Source organism: Papaver somniferum, chromosome 6 (genome assembly GCF_003573695.1).
Source record: "Papaver somniferum cultivar HN1 chromosome 6, ASM357369v1, whole genome shotgun sequence".
NCBI classification, from domain to species: Eukaryota; Viridiplantae; Streptophyta; class Magnoliopsida; order Ranunculales; family Papaveraceae; genus Papaver; species Papaver somniferum.
In genome coordinates, this window is record NC_039363.1 from 92,688,300 (window position 1) to 92,696,671 (window position 8,372).

Genomic DNA, 8,372 nt, shown 5'->3' on the forward strand with positions numbered 1-8,372 from the left:
GAGTTCATATTAACTTATCTAGCTCTGTTCTCAAAGATTGGGAGACTCTTTTTATGTAAAGTTTCTTTCTCTTTTTTCTACCTCTGGTAGCCCCTTGTAAATTCTTTCTTTCTATTACATCTTCTTTTTTGATCAAAAAAAAACTTTTTAACGTAATATACTCATAAACCTAGGACTTTCTCTGGTAGTAGTACTTGAAGTTACACCAGAGGTTGAACCTAACTATCTAAGTCATCACCAGTAGGTACTATGTCCACAGTCAGATAACCAGTTCCACTAACCATCGATATTAAGTCTAACGTTTCATTATTTCTGAGCAACAACTTCTCATAAACCATCTTACACGGAGCAAAAGAACCGTACAATCAACATCCAACCTTTGAAATTCTAGAAGGCATGATTTTTGATACTAAACTTTATGTATTAAATTAAGTTTCCGTAAACCAAAAGAACAAGAAAACATAATATAACAATTAAGCTAAAGACAAGATCATAAAATTGTTTTCATAGAAACTAATTTTTGTCGAATCTTTTTCCAAAGAACATGTTTTTATCAGCAAATTCCTTTACTTGCAAAAAAGAAATAGCGAGAGGGAAACATGATAGAGAGGAAGTGGGCGAGGTAGAGAAAATCATGTGTTAATTCGAGGCATTTAGTTTATTTTCTCGGGTTTCTCAGTGTAAGTGGTCATTTTACTAATGACATGGAAAGAAATATTGACTTTATTCCGCCACATTTGAACGAGAAATTCAATAGTTAAGCAATTTTTCATAAAATTGGTTAAAAAGACCAACATCAATAATTCTTGGGTGAAAAAGACAGTTAGATTTTGATAATGTTTAAATGGATAAAAATTTAAAAATAGCCAGGATGTAAACAGTTTCATTCTATCCATTTTCAAATATTTTTCCTTATTTTTAATTTGTATCAGGATGCATTCAGTTTCATCCTTCTATTTTTTAAGTTTAAGTCAGGATGAATTCAGTTTCATCCTTGCTATTTTTTTGGTGTTCATTTCACCCATACTAACTTTTTACTCGTCCATTTGAATCATGTTTTAAAAATATTTGGACAAATGACCAATTTTCCGTTTATTTTTCTTTTTAAGGTTTAAACTTTAAAGAATAGTTTTCTTTCAAACCCTTGAAGTCCCAAATTGGAACCTCCATAAATTTATCTGGTTCTTTTTTTTTTGAATGTTGGTTAAGTAACTAGGGTGGGAATTATTGCATTGTATCATGGACAATCAAACTCCGATTTCAACTGAAGAACCAGCTTCATTACAAGAAGTTAGAAATTGGGTCAAATTACCTCTTGATGTTCTGTCTAAAATATTCTTAAAATTTAGTGGCAGTTGGTATCTTATGTAGGGATCAATCGGTATGTTCAATTTGGAGAAAGGTTTCCAAGGATCCTATGCTGTTTCGTTCTATAGATATGAGATGAAATTTGTATGAATATGACATCTATGATATGGAAATAATGGCGGCAGAACAGGTGGATAGGAGATGTGGCCAGCTTGTTGAGTTATATTTAGAACTTTTTTTGTAGGGATCAGCTTTTAACCTATATTGGTGATAGGTAAGTGAATCATATATGTCCCATTTTGTTTTAAAATTATGAATTTCAAGTTATTTACTTGCATTTGTGAATGTTTTTTTTCCGTGTATTTTTAGGGGCCACTCAAAAAGAATTTGGGGCCAACAATAAGGTAAAATAGGGTCACCCAAACCCACATAGAGTCCACCCCTTATCAATTTTTTCGTAATGACAAAATTATCTTTCAATACTCGGAAGTTAAACAACAATTCGGTAGTTTTTTTTTGTTTTTTTCGATTTTTGGTGCGACCATAATCGTAGTAAATTGTGTTAATTAAACTATCGAATATGTAGGGTCCCTAAAATGAGATTTTTCAAAAATTCTTCAATTTTCGAATTTTGGTACTAGCATAATCGGTAGTAAATTTAACTTCCGAATGTATATCGGCCCCAAAATGAGATTTTGCCAAAATCCTTTAATTTTCTAACTTTGGTACTGCCAACATAGGTAGTAAATTATGTTAAATTAACTTCCGAATATATTCAATTTTTGAATTTTGGTACTACCATAATCGGTAGTAAATTTAACTTCCGAATTTATACTGGCCTCAAAATGAGTTTTTGAAAAAAAACTTAATTTTTCGAATTTTGGAATTATAACAATCGGAAGTAAGGTAAGTGAACTCAACTTCCGATTATATAGTGGCATTTTGAAATGAGAATTACCATATTCGGTAGTATTTTAAGTTAATAAAACTACCGGTTATATACTGGGCCCAAAATGAGTTTTTGGATAAAAACCTTAATTTCCAAAATTTTGGAATTATAACAATCAGAAGTAAGGTAAGTAAACGTAACTTCCGATTATATAGTGGCATTTTGAAATGAGAATTACCATATTCGGTAGTATTTTAAGTTAATTAAACTTCCAATTGTATACTGGCCCCAAAATGAGTTTTTGAAAAAAATTCTTCAATTTTCGAATTTTGGTACTATCATAATCGGTAGTTAATTGTGTTCATTATCTACCGATTGTGTTTAATTTTTAGTACAGAAAAATTGAATTTTTTGAATCAAGAATAATTGGTAGATAACAATCATTTTATCTACCGATTCTGGTTGATGTTCATCGTTTCTTAAGAACATCATCCATAATCGGTAGGTAAAATAGATTATTATGTACCGATTACGTTTCTGCTACTGTAAATCCAAGAACATCAACCATAATCGGTAGGTAAAATAGATTGTTACCTGTCGGTTATGTTTCTGCTGCTGCAAATCCAAGAAAATTTCGGATCAAATTTTTTATTTCAAGTAATCAGATCATAATTTTGGATCACAACTACCGATTATGGTCGCACCAAAAATCGGAAAGTAAAAAAAAAACTACCGAATTGTTATTTAACTTCCGACTATTAAAGGGTAATTTTGTCATTACGAAAAAAATGATAAAGGGTGAACTCTATTTAGGTTTGGGTGACCCTATTTTGTCTTATTATTAGCCCCTAATTCCTTTTGAGTGTCCCCTAAAAATGCAATGTTTTTTCCCCTTCCATTTTGTGTTAACCTTGCTGGTGTTGTCAAGTTTTTGATTCAACTTATGGCTTGTTTATGAGTATGAAATATGGATTTAAGATCAGGTGAAAATAGACAGGTTCAGGTTGGATATCAGTATATGCTAATGGATTTTTTTTGAGATTTGTTGTCATCCTCTACCAGTTTGATTTTATTTAGTCGAACCATATGTTCTTCCAAATTTACTTATTATTGTAGAAATCTTATTATTGGGCATGTAGGGGTCTGACCTTTTAGGGGCTTAAAATGATAATAGAAACCAAACTATGGATAGGTGGAACACAATCCATATAAAAAGTCTAATTTATCCTTACACATAAATAAACCAAAATCAAAATATTTATTAAAAAAAAAACAAATCAATTATCTTCTCCTTCCCCTTCTTTTCTTATTCATCAATTGTGTTGAAAATGATGATCATAACTTCATCACGATGATCATAAAAGAAAACTAAAACTTTTATCTTCTCATTCTTCTTGTTTACAAATCATGGTGAAAATAACGATCATGATGTCACCATGATGATGATCATAAAAGAAAACTAAAACTTTTATCTTCTCATTCTTCTTGTTTACAAATCATGGTGAAAATGACGATCATGATGTCACCATGATGATGATCATAAAAAAAAAGTATTATCTTCTTCTACTTCTCTTCTCATTCATAAATCACGATGAAGATGATGTTCATAATTTTGTCATGATGAAAATAATGATCATAAAAAGAAAAAAATAAAGGAAACACATTTTTTATTTTTTCTTATGAATGACTTAGAAGTCTGTATCAACTAGATTCGGGTAAAAAAAATCAGTTTCTGAAGCTGTTTACGGCTGGAAGTTCTTATTTTCCCAACCGCAAATCTTATATTACGGGTAGAAAAATAGAATTCCTAGTCGTCAAATAGGTACACGGTTGGGAAGATATTATTTCCCAACCATAATTAACAGTTCACGGTTAGGATTTCCTAGCCGTAGTAAGTAATTCTGATAATTATAGGGAAAAAAACAGAGGTCTGATTTCGGCTAGGTTTTTCCAACCGTCGTAGTACCATCCAGGAAAAACTAGCCGCAACTTGTTCTGATAATAAGAAAAAGATCACAAGTTGAGTACTGCCAGATATTCCAAGTCGTAACATGACCTTCGTCTGGGAAAAATACTATGAAAACCTCGCCGTAATTTGAACTAGCGGTAATGCAGACACAAGTGATCCTAGAAGAGTTTACAGCCAGAAGTTCTTTATTTCCCAGCCGTAAACCTTTCTTTACGGTTTGGAATCCTTCTATTCCTAACCGTAAACACTATTCACGGTTAAGTCGAGTACTATAACCCAGTTGTTATTGTTGAAAACCCAGATTTTGATCCAGATTTTGAAGGATTTGAATCAACTAAATTGAGATTGAGAGAGGTTTGCAAGGCTTTTCTGACTATTTTCATGATGTTTTTCCTCAGTTTTTCCAAAGTTTTCAGAAAAAATTCATCACAATCATCCTTCTCCTTCTTTTAAATCAAAAGTTTTTTTTTTTTTTTTTGATTTTCAAAAAACTTAGTTGGATGATTAGTTTAGTTAATCATTCACTAATCATAATTAGTTTAGTTAATCATATCACTAATTAAATCGAGGGCAAATTAGGTATCATATAAAATAGTACGATAAGGGGCCATAAGAATTACTATTTCATGACCCATACACTCCCCAAATTCGCACCTTTTAAAACCCCAATAATAGGATTCTTATGGTAGGCTTGTAAGCATGTTTTTTTATAGGTCCTAAGAAGGTTTCATCATTTGCAATTTTTATTCTGAAGTTGAAAATCGATTAACTTATTATTTTGAAGTTGAAATTCGATTAACTTATTGACTAAGGTTTCTTACATGATAAACAGTAAAGAAAACTATATTGGTAGTTACATTCTTTCATCTGGCTATTTGCTAGGTTTTGGGCTATATTTTTTCATTATGCATTTTTTCTATTGGCATATTATGCAATTTTGAACAGGTTAAGTTGGTGGCGGAAGTGGGAGCGGTGGCAACGGTGATGAAGAAAAAACAGACGGCGGTAAAGTAGGTCTCTCAAGTAACACGTGCCACCCATTAAGTCGGCTAACGGCGTTAACTAATATTAATTAATTTTAAAAAGAATATTTTTATAACAGCCAAGACGGTTAACTACTGTCCTGGAACCCAAACTATAATATAAAATTTGTTAGGACCCAAACGTAATTCTGATCGCAAAGTTGGGATCCAAAATCAAAATACCCCTAGCTTTTTTGAGGACAGTTTCAGTAACTTCTGAGTTCTGACCTTTGTGCATTAGCATTTGTTATTACGCATATTTTTAGATGTTTAGTTTAAGGAAATACTGTTTTCTTTTCGATGGGATTCGGACTGCACTGTGCCTCCTGAAACCTCTCAGGTTTGGGGTTGTGTCTGTATGCATATTAGACTATTCAAACAGACTTGAAAGGGGGTCTGTTGCTTAAATGCATCATCTATGGTGTCTTCTCAAGAATATTCCTATAGATGAGAAATTGAAGTTCAGCTACATCCCGGCAAGTACTGGTTAATTGGAATCGGATTTTACTTTGATTCAGCATGGACCTGTTACACCTGTATCTTTACTTGGTGGTTTAGTTAAGGGTTTTTTAATAAAGTAACCACCTTTTTGAACCATATTTAAGAAACTGGCCGTTTTTTTGAATCTTTATATAAACTGGCCGATATTGACATTTTCCATCCTGTTTTTTTTCAAAAAACGGATTTAGGTAGTTAACTGGCTATGTGGCAGTTAACCTACTAGGTAAAAGACGACTTAACCCTCGTCTGAGTTCGTAACCAAACCAGTATCGAGTCAACTCGGTGACTCATTGCAACGGTCGGATTTGTAACGGTTGGATTTGTAACGGTCAACTTCAGCTTCATTCATATAAATTAGGCCCTGGAGAGAAGAACCATAGTATTTGTCATACTCAACAGAACATAGCATACCTCACTTGTACAGATTGTGACGGTTTTAAATGGGTCTCAGATGAAGTCTTCATTGTTGCAAAAAACAGAATTATGCATTCAAGTTTACAACTTAATGCTATATGTAAGGAACTCAACGATCTGAAAATGTAACCTGCAAATGTACTAATAAACAACCTGCCACTTTTGATTCAGCATTAATTCAAGTCTACAAAAGAAAAAATATTGTCTTCTTAAACACAAAAAAATCAGAAAACGGATCTCAAATCATTTGTTGTGGTTAGTAACATTTCCACATTTCAACCTCAGCATCAATTTCCAACGCCAGGTTCATGCTCAACTGTATCCATCGCAGCCGAAACTAGTTCATTTTGCAAATTCTCTATGCTTCCCGAGGGTGGCAGGCAATCTTCTCTTCTTAGCAACTCCACCACAGTCATCAACATATGCAAGCATGAGGTTATCATACCATTATCTAGCAAGAACAACTGCAACAAGCGAAACCCAACATCGAAAACAGTTAATGTCATCTACCAATTGAAGGAATAGAGAATCATAAACACTAATTTCATCAAATGAGCAACCAAAACCAGCTAACTAAAAGGTTCAGTGCCATAACTTGGTATTATGCTTAAAAAATATAAATTAACCATTTCATTCATAAACCATGCGTCCCAACATATGAGTGGCGCAGGATCACCAACATATAAGTGGCGCACGTATCTAGCATCATTACACAGATTACAAACTGATCATAGAAGGTACGTTGGACAATATGACATACCTTAACTTACTTATGTAAAATCCATAGCAAAGCACATTTCTTTTATGACCAGATAATATAACAGCACCTTTCCTATTCTCATATCCAAGGCACTCAACCAACTGCATTAAGAGTTTTCCTAATCCTTTCCGCTGCACACTCAAGCTACATTCTATCTTCCTTCAACAAAATGATACTGTAAAATACAAACAAAACGATTCCCATCTAGACTGCAGTATGTTAATTGGTTGTCCTACATGTAGAAAAACAAACATCTCCTAGATATCGAAATAACTTTGAACTGTCAGATAAAAAGGATTGCGAGAACTTACTTCAGCCCTTGTATGAATATCGATCATCTAAAATATGATATACTAATTGCCAGATGTAGGAAAACAAACATTGGCAACATCAATATGATCGTAAGTGAATGCACCATTAACCATCAGTAGGACCGAATCCGTAAATCACACTCGTAACACCCTTGGGAAGCCAACCTGAAAGGAGAGATGCAGAACTAAGAAACTTAATTCAAGAAACTTAATTCAAGAAAAGCCATTCTAAATGAAGACTAAATTACTAAAATGAACGGACCGAAGTAATTGGCGATATTTGTCACAAAAATATGTCTCCTCCTCTTTATATTCTTCAGTAGGTGCTTCTGTCCTCCTAGAAACCATTCATTTGAAAATTCCCACTTCTCTGAATCAACCTTTCGAAAACCCTGCAACCATTACACACCAAAGTCATCAACATATGCAAGCATGAGGTTATCATACCATTATCTAGCAAGAACAACTGCAACAAGAGAAACCCAACATCGAAAACAGTTACTGTCATCTACCAATTGAAGGAATAGAGAATCATAAACACTAATTTCATCAAATGAGCAACCAAAAACAGCTAAACCCCATAAACCCTAGAATTCACAACAAAATATGATCAGCTTAGAACCGCTAAAATATCATCATTCAAGAAACCCACAAACAGAATCATTAACTACAGACACCAAAGGTGCAATTCAAGCATTTTGAATACCTAATCCCTAAAACCCATGACCAAAATATCAACAGAATACATATAAGACTGGAAACCGAAGCAAACCCCCAAAATCAACGAATCAATCAAATTCAATTAAAAAGAGATAATCGGAAAGTAACAGAAAGAATTTCTGTTGACAAGATCTATAAATAGAAGCGAAGAAGAAGAAAATAAAACAGTGTGAACGGAAATCTTAGGGTTTCAGGATCGTACCTATGTTCATCAAAATAAACCCATTAATGCAAGCACTGGTTAGATCGTCGACAACATCAATTCATACTATCTCTGAATCCCTAAATATGTAGAACTTTTCTTCCAAATACACTCTGGTCTTTCACTAACATCTATGTCTTCAACAAAAACAACTTCAATAACATCAGTTTTCTTTTTCTTTTCAAACAGCTTCAATACCTAACCCTAGTTTCAGAACTGGGAGAAGAGAACGAGGGAGAAGAGAGGACGAGGGAGAAAGTGTGGTGAGAGATTACA

At 33.3% G+C, this 8,372-nt stretch overlaps 1 long non-coding RNA gene across 1 annotated transcript; it reads right to left on the reverse strand.

Annotated features, from left to right (window-relative positions):
- Positions 1-7,323: 7,323 nt before the first annotated feature.
- Positions 7,324-8,111, reverse strand: LOC113285891. Its single transcript, XR_003328987.1, has 3 exons — positions 8,097-8,111; positions 7,437-7,566; positions 7,324-7,339 (listed from the first exon to the last, which is right to left on the reverse strand). It is a non-coding gene; the product is annotated as an uncharacterized LOC113285891 (long non-coding RNA).
- Positions 8,112-8,372: the final 261 nt, after the last annotated feature.